A 19,008-nucleotide genomic window follows, 5' to 3' on the forward strand; every position below is an offset into this window, starting at 1 on the left:
TACCAAACAGGACTTCAAAGGGAGACTAGCCTGTCTTTCTATTTCAAGTTTGTCTGATTGACAAGAGTGCACTAGACAAGCACTCTACCAATCCCTTTCCTGTGTCTGCCATGGCCTTTTGAATTTCCAGTTTAAGTGTCCCTTTTAGTCTTTCCACTTTCCCACTACTTTGTGGTCTACATGGTGTATGATATGTTTTCTGTATTCCCAGGGCCTGCTTGATTTCCCTCATTATTTCTACCGTGATGTGTGTGCCCCTATCGCTTTCTATGGTTTCTATGACACCATACCTGCAGATCAGTTCTTTCATCAGTTTGCATTTGTTTTAGCATTTGCATATTTTACCGGATAGGCTTGCATTCAACCAGAGAAGAGATCTACATATACTAGGACATTTTTCATACACTCCTACCTTGGGTAGCTGTATGTAGTCAGTCTCTGAAATGGGAAGAGAGGCCTGGGTGTTGCTGTCTTAGGGACCTTTATTGTTTTACCTTGGTTGTGCTGTGCACAGATGAGGCATGACTGTACAAGTTTCGCGGCTGCGTAACTGAAACCAGGAGTGATCCAGAAGGCATTTACCATGGTACACATGTGACATTTTGAGGTGTGAGTGGGGCCATGATTGGGAACAGGGAGCTTGGTATACACAATTTATCCTTATTCTCCCATACTCCATTTGAGTTCAGCTTAGCTCCCATTCTCCCCCAGTGTTCCTTCTCTGTTTGGGCAGCTGGAGGGATTTCAGGACATCTAGTCTCAGTGTGGCTGGAATACGCTGACTCCCCGCAACTGTCCTCTGGTCCCTACGCCAACTGGCTGCTACTTTAGCAGCCTCGTCCGCCCTTCTGTTGCCCTCTACCTCCACAGAGTCACAGTTAGTGTGTGCTTTCACCTTGATTAGGCCAACCTGGACTGGTAACATCAATGCTTCCATTAATTGTTTCATCCGCTCTGCATTTTTAATAGGCTTTCTGGCTGATGTAAGAAACACTCTGCTTCTCCAGATAGGGCCATAATCATGGGATATTCCCCATGCATAATTCAAATCTGTGTAAATATTAGTGACTTTACCTGCAGCAGCTCTACATGCCTCAGTGAGTGCCTTCAAATCTGCCTGCTGCACCGACATGTGTGGAGGGAGTGGTTCAGCTTGGATTACGTCATGTGAGGATACTACTGCATATCCAGTGTAGAATTGCCCATCCTGGTGGTATCTGGAGCCATCTACAAGAAAAAAACTCAAAATCTGCATTAGGAACAGGTTTTTTCATGAACATGTGTAAAACCCACTGTCTCCTGACTCATCAGTTTTATGCAGTCATGTTCGTGCATCATGTCAAAGTACTCTTCCTCACTTGCTAATACTGTCACCAAATTCCCTCTTTTCTGAACCCACAGGCAGATGAGTGGCTGAATTCAGAACATTATATCATTTGAGGGTGACGTATTCAGGAATTAGTATTAAAACACATTCAAGTCTGAGCTGTCTAGCCATAGACAGGTGTTTTGTTTGAACAGGTGTGAGTATGGCATTAATGTCATGTGGGGAGTAAATTGTCAAAGGAAAAAGTCAGTGTGATCTCACATGCCTAGCAGTAATACAGCAGCTCTTACAGCATGGGCACACGTAGGAGACCCTCTGACCACTGAGTCTAATTGTGCTGAGTAGTAAGCTATCGGTCTCTGTTTTCCTTCATGCTGTTGTGTCAGCACTGCCTGTTTTCTTTCTTTCTTGTACCTTTAGCAATACAGTGGCCTAAAAATGCCACCTTTTGTTTGCAATAATGTAGCTTGTCACATGAGACTTTGCAACACTTTTCTGCTAAAAAGCATAGCAAAGAAACTGTAGCTTTCTTGCAGGACATCTGGTCCGGGCAACAGTGCAGGAGGTCATCCATATACTGCAATAGTACAATCTGTGGATGAGGTGGTTGCCTTTGCTGTTGAATATATGGCAGGGGAGTTCTCTCTCCCTATGGGAGCACCGTCTAACATTATTGTAGGTATTGTTTACCCTCGTGAGTAAAAGCAAAAAGATACTGACAATCGGAATGTGGAGGCACAGAGAAGAATGCATTTGCCAAATCAACAATATGACGCCTCTGGGATCTGTGACTGTACGGTGTGTGTATCAGGGACAATTGAGGTCACACTCTCTGTAACATCTTAATAGCCCTTAAGGCTACTTTCACACTAGCGTCGTGCACTGCATGTCGCTATGCGTCATTTTGGAGAAAAAACGCATCCTGCAAAAGTGCTTGCAGGATGTGTTTTTTCTCCATAGACTTTTATTAGCGACGCAGTGCGACGCATTGCCACATGTCGCAACCGTCATGTGACGGTTGCGTCGTGTTGCGTCGGACCGTCGCCACCAAAAAACGTTGCTTGTAACGTTTTTTGGCGCATCGTTCCCGTCTTTTCCGACCACGCATGCGCGGCTGGAACTCCGCCCCTGCCTCCCCGCACCTCACAATGGGGCAGCGGATGCGTTGAAAAACAGCATCCGCTGCCCCATTGTGCGGCGCATTCACTGCTAGCGTCGGTACGTAGCAACGACGCAATTCGTCGTGCGTCGTCTGACGTTAGTGTGAAAGTAGCCTTAGTCATGAACCACTCTGTAAGTGTCAGGGGAACCCTGGGTCCTTTTTTTTCTTAATGGGATACAAAGGGGTGTTGCAGGGGGAAGATCTTTGCACCAAAACCCCTGCCTTAACATACTCTTTAATATCCCTGCTCAGGGCCATTGATTTGGCTAGGATTTAGGGGTATTGCTTTAACCAAGGAAGAGTGGTTCCTTCTTTTAATTTTATCATGACCGGGGGAATGGGCAGCCGACCCACATCAGTTTTTTTTCCCCTTTGCCCAAACGGTGTCTGGTACTTGACTCATTTCCCTGTCCTCAGAGATTCTGGTGTCAGGTGTTACTTTCACTGCTTTTGTCATATACACCATTGTTGCAATCTTACACAAGTGTTTATCTGAGAGGGGGCTTGTGACTGTAATACCCTCAGGAGAGTACTGTATGGTGGCCTTGATAGCACTCAACACATCTGCTCCCAGCAAATTCATAGGGGTATTGTCACTAACATTAAGTTTTGTAAGCACCTCTTGGCTATCTCATAATTTTAGTCTTATTTGTTTAGTCATAGGGACTTCAGTCACTTGTCCCTCTACCCCCACATATTCCATAATCTCGTTAGTAATCATATATGGCAATATCAAATCTTTGTGTACCACAGTCCAGGCTGCCCCAGTGTCAATCAAAATCAGTCTACTTAGTGTCCTTTTGTCACATCTGTAAAAGTCTTAATAATGCATTCTAGTACTTTGTGCTCACCAAACTCTCTAGGTCTGCCCAGGTGCACTTATACGTCCATTGTATTGTCTTCATTTTTCTGTAAAAATGGGACAGGTTGGTTCTCAGGGTCACGCAACTGTTTTAGAGTAGCTAGCTAGACAGAGGGGCTCCAGGGATAATACTCCTGTATCTGTCTTACCCTACTCACACTTCTTTGTCCTTATGTTGTTGGTTCTCTGGTAATGGGTCTGATGGTGGAGGTGACTGGATGATCAGTGGGGGTGACATGCTGTTCTACAACTTCCTTCCCAAAAGTCAATGTCTCCACTACCCACTAACCACACTCCTGTGTCACCTTTTTATGTCATTACATGTGATGTTCTGTGGACAGGATTTACTGCAATTCACTTAGGTCGGTTTGCAGCACAGGTCATACAAGTGTTTCTCCTGTCTGTGTTTGTCTGACCACAGTGTTTACAAGTCCATCTGTCTTGTCTGGGTCTCTGGTTATACAAAGGTATGAAGGTAGCAGTAATGTGTCAGTCATAGTTGGACTTTTGAGCATCAAAACATTCATAGTACACCTTACTTCTGCACTGCTGCACGTTCTCAGCCACCATTTATTCACTTGCTATTTTCCTCAATTGTCTGTGCCTTTTTTGTACATCTAAACATCCACACTCTGGCATGTTCGCCTTTTTAAATATTGGTCCCTTATCTTTCACTGCTTCCTTTCTTTCTCTGTCTTTTACAATCTGCATAGCTCTTCTGGATCCCATTGGGGGCCCTGACTACACACAGAACAAGTTGCCCATGGCTTCAACTTATTCTCCAGACAGCTCACCATTATTCTGCAAATGCCCTATTAGTGTGCCTGGACCTTGTCTACAGGCCACACGTAGCAAGTCAGAGTGAGCCTGTCAAGGTGTAGCGGGAAAGCTCCTTGCCTCTCACCCGGTAGACCTACAGGATGTAACGAGAAGGCTCTTTGCCTCTCACCTGCTAGATCAGCTGACTAGAATAGGAAGGCCCAGATGTGTTAGATCTCTGAACTACTAGCCCAGTTCTTTGCCTCTCACCCACAACAAAAAAAAAGCTGACTGAAGTAAGAAGGCCCAGATGTGGTAGGCCTCTAACCTACTAGATCAGCAGTGCAGTTGGTTACCTCCTTTATTGATCTTCAATCACTCAACTTGAAGCAGGTGAATCTTTTACCAATCTTTCAATCACACTGATGACCAAACAATCACAAGTTTCCTTCCAAAACTAGGCCCCATATTTTACTTTCCACTTCCAACTTCAACTTACAACATTTCTTTCTACTTCAATACAGTTCTGTTGCTTTAAACACAAATCTCTGAGCACGTAACACTCGAAGGACAGAAACTCTATAACCCCTCCCATCAGGCACTCAGCGGAGATAAGAACTTACAGCATCCCTCCACACAGAAAGGATAAACTCACAAGCAATCGCGCAGCGGCTTCATTTACCCCTCCCATGAGAATTTTAGAAATTTAGTGTCCTTCACACAGAAACACAATACAGCAGTTCTCAGGCTTAATTAATTTCTACAAAACCTTCATCCTCTAAGAATCAAAAACAGTTTAGCTATATGGGCAGATCACTGCACAATTTGAAAAAACTGATTCTGACCTCGTCTGGTCAAAACATATACAGAAACCTGTCAAACCATATATAACACGGGTTTCACTGAATCTCAGATGTAAATTAAATGTAAATTAAAAATATCCACAACTCATCCAACCTGGACTCTCAACAACAATTGGAGAAGTAATGATACTTATGTGATGATTCATTCATACGTCCTCATTCAGGGATTTTTCCTTTTTTTTCTTTTCTTTCACTTTTCAGTTGATTTTTACAAAAAGAGAATCAAAATCCCTTATCTTAAACACTCCGCCTGATTCAGCTCAAAGTGAGTTGAATAATGTCCCCTGTCACATACAGAGGACCACACCTAATGGAACTCCTCATCAATCAGGGACTTATTTATATCCCTTATCTCAATTACTTACCTCTCATCTTATTCAGAGGTTCTCATAGACATACATACAAGGATTCGCACAGCCTTCTTATTTTGCACTTTGGAATTAACACAACTTATGAAACTGTAGCAGTGTCCACTGAGACTCTAAAAATGCCAAAGCCAACTACATAAACATAAAAAAACATAAACCACAGAAACACAACCCTATACATTGTACTGACAATCCAAGATGACCAAAAGACCAAAACAACAAAACTGCAGTCTGTCCCAACTCTGCATTATACAACCAATTAGTATATTGACAGATGATACAGATAACCATGATCATCTTATTACTCTATTATTCAATTCTCACATGGACATAAACAGACAAACGCAAAACTCACTGGTGATGTCAGTTCTTTGAACCATGTTCACAGCCTTTACCCAGAGATATGGGGAGATCCCGAGAGATTGCAAGTGCAAAACAAAGTGTAAGAATACATTTTCTCACCTTGCTGCAGCTAGATTTGCATGTCCAATATTCCAGGAAGCTCCCACATACAGATTCCGGATAGGCTGGATACCATGGTCCCGCGTTCGGGTGCCAAAACTATCATAGCTGCTTGTGTTCTGACCCAATGTCAGATATGCCAGATCACCAGTGAGGCTATATCAGGAGGTTACGCCCTTAAATGACAATCACGCTTGGAGAAAAAGGAAACTGCACACATGCTGTGAGCAAAATCACGTTATCTGATCTAATGGAGCAAGAGGCAGCATTTTATACCATTTACAACAAATGTAACTCAATGTAATTCATGTAGCCCTCCCCCCTGTTACCCCAGGTCATGCTGACCTTTATTTCCCAGGTACCCAGAACATGTTGTGGCTGACTATTGAGAACATGATAAGAAGCATAGTCTCCTTTAAGAGGAGACTACCAGACTACTGCATCATGCCTAAACACATTCTAGCAGTTAAAGGCAAAAGGCAAATTAAAGGCAAAACATTAACCCTTTACAGTTTCTACATCAGCATAGAAAAGTTTTAAAGTATGTTTCTCCAAAGAGAGTAGGAAAATTACATTTAGCAAAAAGAATTTCATAGCCTGTGGAACTGACAGACCTTTAAATAGTATATAGCTACCAATTGTAACTCGCTGCAGATTAAAAACTAATTTTCCATTACCTTTAAAGAAAGTAATTTTACAAATGGCTGTACTTCCTGTATCACCCTATGCATAAAATTTAATATCAAGGTTTCACAGAGTGAAAAGCATACAATTGTATGCTTCCTGTTTTAAGAGTTATAATTTAATTTTTAATATTTGGAATTAGATGTCTGTATAGTAATGCATGATATTTTTATACATATAATGTTACATGAATCTGAGGATTTGATGGTATTACTTCATTAATCACTGACTTTTTCTGTGAACTGCTACATCTTATATTGCTAATTTTATTAGACATACTGTCTTATTGTAGAGAGCCTTAATATATTCTGTAATATAATATTCTTAGTGCCCCTGTGAAATACGTAATAAGTTGAAGGGTCTGTCTCATACAACCCTATTAATGTTTTCTGTGAAATCTGATCTAAAATATACTCTACATACTGCATCAACTCCATGAAATAATTTCTTGTCATCAAAATGTCTCAATAAATTAGCCTTAAAAATGTAGTTTTAGATGACGTTTCAAAATAGACTATCATGTAAGTGGACATGATGGTAACACTATTTCTGACCATTATATGACTTGTACCATGCATTTTTGAACTTTGAAAGCTCTATCTCAGCCAGTTGATTCTAAGATAGTGGGTTTAACCTTGTTACTTTGAAGTCTCCCATGCACAGTCCACAAAGACATGAGGGATTCCTGCTCTCCTATCTCTATGTACACTACAGTTTGGACACACCTATTCTTACAGTGATTTTGCTTCCTATTGGAATGTGTACAGCCAAAGGACAAAGGGATACAAATGGAAACAAGAAGTAAAGAAACCTGTAGGAACATGTGTGAAGTAAACCAAAATATGTGTTGAACCCAAGATTCCTCAAAGTCCTCTTTCTTACTCTGATTCTTCACATCCTTGGCATTTTCACAAGCAGCTTCATCTGGTAGTTATCTGGAATAGCTTAAAATGAACAGGCATGCCTCGTCAAGAATTCTTTTGTGTATTCACCAGTTTTCAGGAACTGTTTGTCATCATCAGGTGTGTTTTGAAGAGGTAATGATGGTACAGAGTTCCATAGAGCGATAAGCTCTGTTTCTCAACTGTTTTAAGCCAGAATATGGCAAGAGGCACTCAACTTAATGTAAAGACAAAGGAGAATGCATCATTACTTTAATACATGAAGGTTAGTTAATCTGGAAAATTACTAGAGCCTTGAAAGGTATCCTGAAATATCGTCATGAAAATCATCAATTAGTATGCTAATACTGACTTACCTGAGAACAGACACAGGAAAAATAGACCAAGAATTACCCCTACTCCACATGATAATTTAATCAGAGTTACCAACCTCAGAAACTACAAATTGACAGCACTTCAGATAACATCTCTCATAAATTATGCAGAGACATGGAGTAGCAAACCCATCTCAGGATCAATTGCCCAGAGGAGATTGCGTTAGAACAAGCCTTTATCATCAAAGTGCTGCAAAGAAGACCCCAACAAAGAAGAAGAGACTTGCTTGTGTCAAGCTACAGAAGTATGGTGCAATAGATCGGTGGAAATCTCTTCTGTAATCTTATGAGTGAAAATCTGAGCTTTTCAGTACCAACTGCCATGCTTTCATGAGATGAAGAAAAGGTGAACAGATGGTTTATTCACATGTGGAATCCATTGTGAAGCATTGGGGATACTGTAGAGAGGGTGACACTGTTAGTGATTTATTACAACTTGAACGTACACTTATCCAACATGGCTACCACAGTATGCTTCAATCACATGCCATCCCATCATTTGTGTTGCAACAGGACGATTATCCAAAACTTATCTTCAAGCTATATTAAGGCTATGTGACCACGAAGGATGGATTACTTCAACTCAGTTAAGATGGTTTTGAATTAATTGGACTTCAGTGTGAAGGCAAAGCAGCCAAGACGTGCTCACTACCTAATGCAGCTGCTTGACAGAATGTGGAGGTGTAAGACTGTTATCACAGTAAAAGGGGGTAAAGGTTGTACGGTTAAATCCATACTCAACATGTGATTCTTGCCACGGGTCCGCAGCAGTTTTCCCTGTGTTTACAGTACCATGTAAACCTATGTAAAACAAAATCCACAGTGCACACGCTGCAGAAAAAAACTTGTGGAAGCGCTGCGTTGTTTATTCCGCAGCATGTCAATTCTTTGTGCGGATTCCGCCGCGGTTTACTCCTGCTCCATAATAGGAATCCGCAGGTGTAAACCACAGGTGAAATCCGCACAAAAACCACATGAAATCCGCTGTAAATCCGCAATAAATCCACAGTGCTTTTTACATGCAGATTTATCAAAACAGCTGCGGAAAAATCCGCAGACCTAAAAAATATGTGTGCACATACCTTTAATGGTTTTCTTTGGTCAGTCTGAATATTAGATATAGGTTATAAGAAATTAGAAAATACATTGTATCTGATTAATTAAATAAGATTTACTAACAAAAGTTTTATCACACTGTTAGCAACGCAGCAGCAATCTATTACGTTTGTTGCTTTAGTTGAATTATAATAATAATAGTTTACCTAAATCATAGATTAACAACATAGAGTTCATTCATGGTTATATTTGAAAAAAAAAATCAAGAATATACAAATATGTGGAACAGCACGCAGATGCAAAAACTTTGAAAAAAAGCTAAATCTTGCAATATAATTTGTATAAAAATTAGTAAGCCTTTCAATACTCTATTATATTTTGAAACCAATATTTTGATAATTTTGTTTAGATTTGATTTTTTATGTAATGGGTGATTAAACTATGATCACTAAAAAGTAACTTTATGAGATTTAAAGGGGCTATCCATTGAAGACAACTCCTTTCTGTATTCTCTCTGAGGGAATGTTAATGTGTGGAAATTTCCTGGGAACCCCCTTTAACCCCTTCCCGACCTGTGACACAGCGTATGCGTCATGAAAGTCGGTGCCTTCCCGACCTGTGACGCATATGCTGTGTCACAGAATGATCGCGTCCCTGCAGATCGGGTGAAGGGGTTAACTCCTATTTTACCCGATCTGCAGGGAGAGGGGGAGTGGTACTTCAGCCCAGGGGGGGTGGCTTAACCCCCCCGTGGCTACGATCGCTCTGATTGGCTGTTGAAAGTGAAACTGCCAATCAGAGCGATTTGTAATATTTCACCTATGAAAATGGTGAAATATTACAATCCAGCCATGGCCGATGCTGCAATAGCATCTGCCATGGCTGGAGACCCCGATCTGCCCCCACCCCAGCCCACCGATCGCCCCCCCAGTCGTCCTTTTTGCCCCGATGTCCGTTCCGCTCCCCTCCTCCCTCCTGTCGGCTCCCCCGGTCCTCCTGTCCGCTCCCCAGGTCCTCCGATCCCCCCCCCGTGTTCCGGTCCCACCCCCCCATACTTACCTAGCTCCGATGTCCCTCCCGGTGTCCGGCCGTCTGCTTCATGGGCGCCGCCATCTTGGAAAATGGCGGGCGCATGAGCAGTACGCCCGCCGAATCTGACAGCCGGCAGATTCGTTCCTGCACATTTTGGTCGCTGTGATAAGTTCTATCACAGCGATCAAAATAAAAAAAATAGTAAATAAATCACCCCCTTTATCACCCCCATAGGTAGGGATAATAATAAAATACAGAAAATATAATTATTTTAGTTTTTCCATTAGGGTTAGGGTTAGGGGTAGGGTTAGGGGTACGGTTAGGGGTAGGGTTAGGGTTAGGGGTAGGGTTGCACTTAGGGTTGCACTTAGGGTTGCACTTAGGGTTGCACTTAGGGCTAGGGTTGCACTTAGGGTTGCACTTAGGGTTGCACTTAGGGTTGCACTTAGGGCTAGGGTTGCACTTAGGGTTGCACTTAGGGCTAGGGTTGCACTTAGGGTTGCACTTAGGGTTGCACTTAGGGTTGCACTTAGGGCTAGGGTTGCACTTAGGGCTAGGGTTGCACTTAGGGTTGCACTTAGGGTTGCACTTAGGGTTGCACTTAGGGCTAGGGTTGCACTTAGGATTGCACTTAGGGTTGCACTTAGGGCTAGGGTTGCACTTAGGGTTGCACTTAGGGTTGCACTTAGGGCTAGGGTTGCACTTAGGGCTAGGGTTGCACTTAGGGTTGCACTTAGGGTTGCACTTAGGGTTGCACTTAGGGTTGCACTTAGGGCTAGGGTTGCACTTAGGGTTGCACTTAGGGTTGCACTTAGGGTTGCACTTAGGGCTAGGGTTGCACTTAGGGTTGCACTTAGGGTTGCACTTAGGGTTGCACTTAGGGTTGCACTTAGGGCTAGGGTTGCACTTAGGATTGCACTTAGGGTTGCACTTAGGGCTAGGGTTGCACTTAGGGTTGCACTTAGGGCTAGGGTTGCACTTAGGGTTGCACTTAGGGCTAGGGTTGCACTTAGGGCTAGGGTTGCACTTAGGGTTAGAATTAGGGTTAGAATTAGGCTATGTGCACACGGTGCGGATTTGGCTGCGGATCCGCAGCGGATTGGTCGCTGCGGATTCGTATCAGTTTTCCATCACGTTTACAGTACCACGTAAACCTATGGAAAACCAAATCCGCTGTGCCCATGGTGCGGAAAATACAGCGCGGAAACGCTGCGTTGTATTTTCCGCAGCATGTCAATTCTTTGTGCAATTCCGCAGCGTTTTACACCTGCTCCATAATAGGAATCCGCAAGTGAAATCCACACAAAAAACACTGGAAATCCGCGGTAAATCCGCAGGTAAAGCGCAGTGCGTTTTACCTGCAGATTTTTCAAAAACTGCAGAAAAATCCACACAAATCCGCAACGTGAGCACATAGCCTTAGGGTTGGAATTAGGGGTAAGACTAGGGTTAGGGGTGTGTTGGGGTTAGGGTTGTGGTTAGGGTTGGGATTAGAGTTAGGGGTGTGTTGGGGTTAGTGTTGGAGTTAGAATTGAGGGGTTTCCACTTTTTAGGCACATCAGGGGGTCTCCAAACGCGACACGGCGCCACCATTGATTCCAGCCAATCTTGCGTTGAAAAAGTAAAATGGTGCTCTCTCCCTTCCGAGCCCCGACGTGTGCCCAAACAGTGCTTTACCCCCACATATGGGGTACCAGCGTACTCAGGAGAAACTGATCAACAACTTTTGGGGTCCAATTTCTCCAGTAACCCTTGGGAAAATAAAAAATTGCGGGCTAAAAAATTATTTTTGAGGAAAGAAAAATGATTTTTTATTTTCACGGCTCTGCGTTATAAACTTCTGTGAAGCACTTGGGGGTTCAAAGTGCTAACCACACATCTAGATAAGTTCCCTTGGGGGTTTAGTTTCCAAAATGGGGTCACTTGTGGGGAGTTTCTACTGTTTAGGCACATCAGGGGCTCTGCAAACGCAACGTGATGCCCGCAGAGCATTCCATCAAAGTCTGCATTTCAAAACGTCACTACTTCACTTCCGAGCTCCGGCATGTGCCCAAACAGTGGTTTACCCCCACATATGGGGTATCACCGTACTCAGGAGAAACTGGACAACAACTCTTGGGGTCAAATTTCTCCTGTTACCCTTGGGAAAATAAAAAAAATCAGGGCAAAAAAAATTTTTTTGAGGAAAGAAAACGTATTTATTATTTTCACGGCTCTGCGTTATAAACTTCTGTGAAGCACTTAGAGGTTCAAAGTGCTCACCACACATCTAGATAAGTTCCCTTGGGGGTTTAGTTTCCAAAATGGGGTCACTTGTGGGGGGTTTCTACTGTTTAGGCACATCAGGGGCTCTGCAAACGCAACGTGATGCCCGCAGAGCATTCCATCAAAGTCTGCATTTCAAAACATCACTACTTCACTTCCAAGCCCCGGCATGTGCCCAAACAGTGGTTTACCCCCACATATGGGGTATCAGCATACTCAGGAGAAACTGGACAACAAATCTTGGGGTCAAATTTCTCCTGTTACCCTTGGGAAAATAAAAAAATCAGGGCTAAAAAATTTTTTTTTGAGGAAAGAAAACGTATTTATTATTTTCACGGCTCTGCGTTATAAACTTCTGTGAAGCACTTAGAGGTTCAAAGTGCTCACCACACATCTAGATAAGTTCCCTTGGGGGTTTAGTTTCCAAAATGGGGTCACTTGTGGGGGGTTTCTACTGTTTAGGCACATCAGGGGCTCTGCAAACGCAACGTGATGCCCGCAGAGCATTCCATCAAAGTCTGCATTTCAAAACGTCACTACTTCCCTTCTGAACCCCGACGTGTGCCCAAGCAGTGGTTTACCCCCACATATGGGGTATCAGCGTACTCAGGAGAAACTGGACAACAACTATTGGGGTCAAATTTCCCCTGTTACCCTTGGGAAAATAAAAAATTCAGGGCTAAAAAAATTTTTTTGAGAAAAGAAAAAATATTTTTTATTTTCATGGCTCTGCGTTATAAACTTCTGTGAAGCACTTGGGGGTTCAAAGTGCTCACCACACATCTAGATTAGTTCCTTGGGAGGTCTAGTTTCCAAAATGGGGTCACTTATGGGGAAGCTCCAATGTTTAGGCACACAGGGGCTCTCCAAACGCGACATGGTGTCCGCTAATGATTGGAGCTAATTTTCCATTCAAAAAGCCAAATGGCGTGCCTTCCCTTCCAAGCCCTGCCGTGCACCCAAACAGTGGTTTACCCCCACATATGGGGTATCATCGTACTCAGGACAAACTGGACAACAACATTTGGGGTCCAATTTCTCCTGTTACCCTTGGGAAAATAAAAAATTCTGGGCTAAAAATCATTTTTGAGGAAAGAAAAATTATTTTTTATTTTCACGGCTCTGCGTTATAAACTTCTGTGAAGCACTTGTTGGTTTAAAGTGCTCACTATGCATCTAGATAAGTTCCTTGGGGGGTCTAGTTTCCAAAATGGGGTCACTTGTGGGGGAGCTCCAATGTTTAGGCACACAGGGGCTCTCCAAACGCGACATGGTGTCCGCTAACGATTGGAGCTACTTTTCCATTCAAAAAGTCAAATGGCGCGCCTTCCCTTCCGAGCCTTGCCATGCGCCCAAACAGTGGTTTACCCCCACATATGAGGTATCGGCGTACTCAGGAGAAATTGCCCAACAAATTTTAGGATCCATTTTATCCTGTTGCCCATGTGAAAGTTAAAAAATTGAGGCTAAAAGAATTTTTTTGTGAAAAAAAAGTACTTTTTCATTTTTACGGATCAATTTGTGAAGCACCTGAGGGTTAAAAGTGCTCACTATGCATCTAGATAAGTTCCTTGGGGGGTCTCCTTTCCAAAATGGGGTCACTTGTGGGGAAGCTCCAATGTTTAGTCACACAGGGGCTCTCCAAACGCGACATGGTGTCCGCTAACGATGGAGATAATTTTTCATTCAAAAAGTCAAATTGCGCTCCTTCCCTTCCGAGACTTACCATGTGCCCAAACAGTGGTTTACCCCCACATGTGAGGTATCAGTGTACTCAGGAGAAATTGCCCAACAAATTTTAGGATCCATTTTATCCTGTTGCCCATGTGAAAATTAAAAAATTGAGGCTAAAATATTTTTTTTGTGAAAAAAAAGTACTTTTTCATTTTTACGGATCAATTTGTGAAGCACCTGGGGGTTTAAAGTGCTCACTATGCTTCTAGATAAGTTCCTTGGGGGGTCTAGTTTCCAAAATGGGGTCACTTGTGGGGGAGCTCCAATGTTTAGGCACACGGGGGCTCTCCAAACGCGACATGGTGTCCGCTAAAGATTGGAGCCAATTTTTCATTCAAAAAGTCAAATGGCGCTCCTTCCCTTCCGAGTTCTGCCGTGCGCCCAAACAGTGGTTTACCCCCACATATGAGGTATCAGCGTACTCAGAACAAATTGGACAACAACGTTCGTGGTCCAGTTTCTCCTTTTACCCTTGGGAAAATAAAAAAATTGTTGCTAAAAGATCATTTTTGTGACTAAAAAGTTAAATGTTCATTTTTTCCTTCCATGTTGCTTCTGCTGCTGTGAAACACCTGAAGGGTTAATAAACTTCTTGAATGTGGTTTTGAGCACCTTGAGGGGTGCAGTTTTTAGAATGGTGTCACTTTTGGGTATTTTCAGCCATATAGAACCCTCAAATTGACTTCAAATGTGAGGTGGTCCCTAAAAAAAATGGTTTTGTAAATTTTGTTGTAAAAATGAGAAATCACTGGTCAAATTTTAACCCTTATAACTTCCTAGCAAAAAAAAATGTTGTTTCCAAAATTGTGCTGATGTAAAGTAAACATGTGGTAAATGTTATTTATTAACTATTTTGTGTCACATAACTCTCTGGTTTAACAGAATGAAAATTCAAAATGTGAAAATTGCAAAATTTTCAAAATTTTCGCCAAATTTCCATTTTTTTCACAAATAAACGCAGAAATTATCGACCTAAATTTACCACTAACATGAAGCCCAATATGTCACGAAAAAACAATCTCAGAATCGCTACAATCCGTTGAAGCGTTCCCGAGTTATTACCTCATAAAGGGACACTGGTCAGAATTGCAAAAAAACGGCAAGGTCATTAAGGCCAAAATAGGCTGGGTCATGAAGGGGTTAAGGCCATGTTCACACTTTGCGGTTTTTACCGCGGAACTGCCGCGATTTTGCCGCTGCGGGTCCCCTGCAGTTTCCATTGCGTTTACATTTACATGTAAACCTAAGGAAACCGCAAACCGCTGTGCACATGCTGCGGGAAAAACCGCGCAGAAACGCAGCGGTTTACATTCCGCAGCATGTCACTTCTTTGTGCAGAATCGCTGCGATTCTGCACCCATAGGAATGCATTGAACCGCTTACTTCCCGCATGGGGCTGTGCCCATGTTGCGGGAAGTAAGCGGATAATGCGCGGGTGGTACCCGGGGTGGAGGAGAGGAGACTCTCCTCCAGGCCCTGTGAACCATATTTGGGGTAAAAAAAAGAATTAAAGTAAAAAATCATGTTATACTCACCTCTCAGCGCTGCATGCGGCCGGCCGATCAGAATTGCTGTGCGAACAGGACCTGCGGTGACGTCGCGGTCACATGACCGTGACGTCACGAAGGGTCCTTCTCGCACATCATCTTTGGAACCGGACCGCCGGGTGCAGCGTCGAGGAGATCGGGACGTCAGAGGGTGAGTATATAACTTTTTTTTTTATTTTAACATTACTATTGATGCTGCATATTGCTGCATATGCAGCATCAATAGTATAGGCGGAAACCTGCAGCGGAAACCGCGGAACAAACCGCGATAAATCTTCAGGGATAACCGCAGCAGTTTTGCCCTGCAGATTTATCAAATCCGCTGCGGGAGAACCCGCAGAGGTCACCCGCAAAGTGTGCACATAGCCTAATAAGCCACAGGAAGTGTCCCTTCGCAAAGGATGGATACAGGCCATCTCTGTAGTACTACTCTGAAATAACAAATTTACCCTTTTGTGCCCACGGTATAAGAAATGTTTGGCTGTAGCTATCCTACTAATTGCCAAAGCTTTCTTAAAAAAGGGTTGATTTTGAATGTGATCTCTGATCTTATGTTACAGTATGGCATATGGACAACGCAGAAGACATTGCCAACTCAGAACATAGCTTTATGTAAAGATGACAATCCATTTCTCATGGGCTAAAGTACTTGGTCAATCAATCAAGAACATGATATTTATTCTGTATTTAATACTACATTTTTCTCCATAGAGGGTGCCTTAGGTCAAATATGTCATCAACCTCCTTTCTTTTAATGGGTAATACATATAAATCAAATAAACCCCTCAAGTCAAGAACTGAAAGAATTCCCTTCAGACTGAAGTGTTGCATTTATTCCAAGTCAACAATTCTGACAAATCAGCCATTTCAATCCAATCTGTTATACTAATACTTTGTTGTAATATAAATGTTATTTTCCCAAATAAACAAAAATTACTATGCTTCTTTAGTTATTCTGGAATACTTACGGCCTGCTTATGGCATAAAAGAAAATGGATGAAAAGTGTGTTGCTGTATGTTTTACATTCATCCTCATACAATGCTATTAACTATTTGTTATGTAAGGTTTATTCCTAATCCCTCCTTAGCAGTTGTATGTGTGTTATAAATCAAACTGTACCACCACGTATAACATACCTAAAGAAGCCAAGTAGCAAGACGTGAACACTGGGAATTAATTAAACAAATGCATCCTTTATTAAACACTATTGAAATTGACATATAACATTGTAATTAAAACAGAAGCCTCTAGTGAGAGGAACGCTATAATGTACAGACCCAGCATATAAGAATTATACTGACCAAGTGCAAATACGCAGATACTGTAAAATAGGAGATGATAATACACCAATTGACCCTTTTCAGCTGTACAACAGCCTAATCTAGAGACAGTTAAATGCATAAATAAGTGCATATGTATGCAATGAAGAGGAGGAAATATCTATCCCAAGACATTATACTATTTCATTGAGTTAGAAGGACAAAATAATCCAATACTATAGCGTCATAATGACAATAGTATAAATCAAATTTTGTGCTTATGTCATATTCCTATTTCTCATAGATCAGCGTTATTAGCTAGTCATAGAATAAAAACCGCCACTAAATGTAAGTTGGGTATTATAATCAGAAACTAAAAATAAAGGTAGGTGCTGACATGATTGTAGCTCTGCAATGCAACTTACAGGTTCAAATGAGGCAGCCAGGTCAGTCACACATCCCTCTGCCCTGACTCGTGTTTCATACACACTTCCTCAGTGGGTGTTGTATGCGTGTTTTATTATTATTATTTATTATTATTATTTATTTATATAGCACCATTAATTCCATGGTGCTGTACATGAGAAAGGGGTTACATACAGGGTTATAGATATCATTTACAGTAAACAGGTTTACAGTGACAGACTGGTACAGAGGGGAGAGGACCCTGTCCTTGCGGACTTACATTCTATGGGATAGTGGGGAAGAGACAGAAGGTAGGGGTGAGGCAGCGGCGGCTCTGGCGGTGGTGAGGCGGCGGCTCGGTTATTGTAGGCTGTGTTTCAGCTTTAATGCAATCAAAAATGATGTGTCTTACAGATGTATGTGTGACATCTGTACTGGTGCTGGTCCCCTTTACTTCTGCTTCACTCGTTAGCTGACACAGTCAATAGCCATGTTTTAATCCTGGGACTATGGGACTATTACTCTGGCAGGTCCAGAAGCTGTGGGTCAAACTCTATTAGTTTGTGTAGTTTCCTTCTGTCAGCACTGTGTGGGGCTGCTCCCTATTTAAACCCCTGAGAATCAGCTCCCACATCTGATTTATCCTATTCTCTGACATTGGCTTGAATCTTGACTATCTGCTTTCTTCCTGATTTTGTTTCTGTTGTGGTCTTTTGGTATTGACTCCTTGTGATCAGCATGATGCCAGCTACATCCACCGTTGGCAGCTGACCCTGTAGCCTCAGCCCACAGAGGCTGAGGGGTCCTTATTTAAGTTCAGCTCTCCCTCTACAGGGGCTAAAGGATGAAAGCCAGGACAACCTCTGGGGTCTGTTAAATGGAATGGTTTCCACTATGTTTGTTTGTGGAAGCTCTACCAACATCTACCAGGCTTCCACAAACCATGCAACTTTGACAGTATGTTGAATTTGTTACCTTACCTTGGTGGGTTCATGGACTGATTCTTTTTGGTGTGAAACTGAAGAGCTATGCTGTGTGGTGTGATCTAATTAAAAGTTTCCACTCTTACTCCACCTCCCCCTCACAACATGAATCTCACGCATAAGCAAAGGGATAGAGAAGAGGATGGTTTTCTTTAATACAATAAAATTGACTACACAAAAGTGATACACTAAATGAAAAATGTATTGACCCTCTTAGTTCGGTGGAAGAGCTAAATTATTAGGGAGAGACCTGTCACTCCAGAGGAGCAAGCGGGAAAAAGCTGCCCTCAGTGCCCACCAATATGACTAGTCTCTCTTACGGCTTGTTTCCCCGGCAGCTTTTAACCATGTTTTTCTCTGAAATTATACAGTTTCTGAGACATGTCACCCATGGATTGGTTAGCATGGATCAGCTGAAAGGTTACTTTTATGCATACTTGATAGTTTTCTATGAGAGCACAGCAATGCAAATTTCTATTCAAACTGTCTGCTTAGGTGAACTGTATAACTTAAAATAAGGTTATTGCATTCATATGCATGTAATTGACAAACAGGAGCTCTGAAGCAAATAAAGCAGGCTATTACTTCACGGTAGTTGGACTTCTAAATGATCAAAAACAATGTCTTTATAGGTTATATAACAACTTTAAGTTTTTCTATATCAACTAGTGAGTCTACAGTCTCTGTCTAGCTGAAATTTCAAGGTACATTCAGGCTATTAAAATGAACAGGCTTAACTTTGATCTCATATTCTACTTAAGAATACATTGTCATCACAGTGTGCTATCTGCAGAAAATGAAAAGGCAAATTAGGGCATGCAAATGTATTTTGCTAGAACACACTCTGAAGATCATTTCACTTTTGATTGATACTTAGGCAACGTGTATTGGGTGTTAGAGAAATGTATTTGATAGCTTATTTTGTGATTGCAACATATTCATTTTCAAGTGCTTCTGCATAAC

The 19,008-nt window shown here is 42.2% G+C and overlaps 1 protein-coding gene across 2 annotated transcripts in view; it reads left to right on the top strand.

The window, feature by feature from the left end:
* GRM8 (glutamate metabotropic receptor 8) overlaps positions 1 to 19,008 on the top strand; it is a 1,957,382-nt gene that overhangs the window by 1,799,786 nt on the left and 138,588 nt on the right. The gene's annotated exons all lie outside the window — the stretch shown is intronic.

Source organism: Ranitomeya variabilis, chromosome 5, assembly GCF_051348905.1.
Source record: "Ranitomeya variabilis isolate aRanVar5 chromosome 5, aRanVar5.hap1, whole genome shotgun sequence".
Lineage (NCBI taxonomy): Eukaryota > Metazoa > Chordata > Amphibia > Anura > Dendrobatidae > Ranitomeya > Ranitomeya variabilis.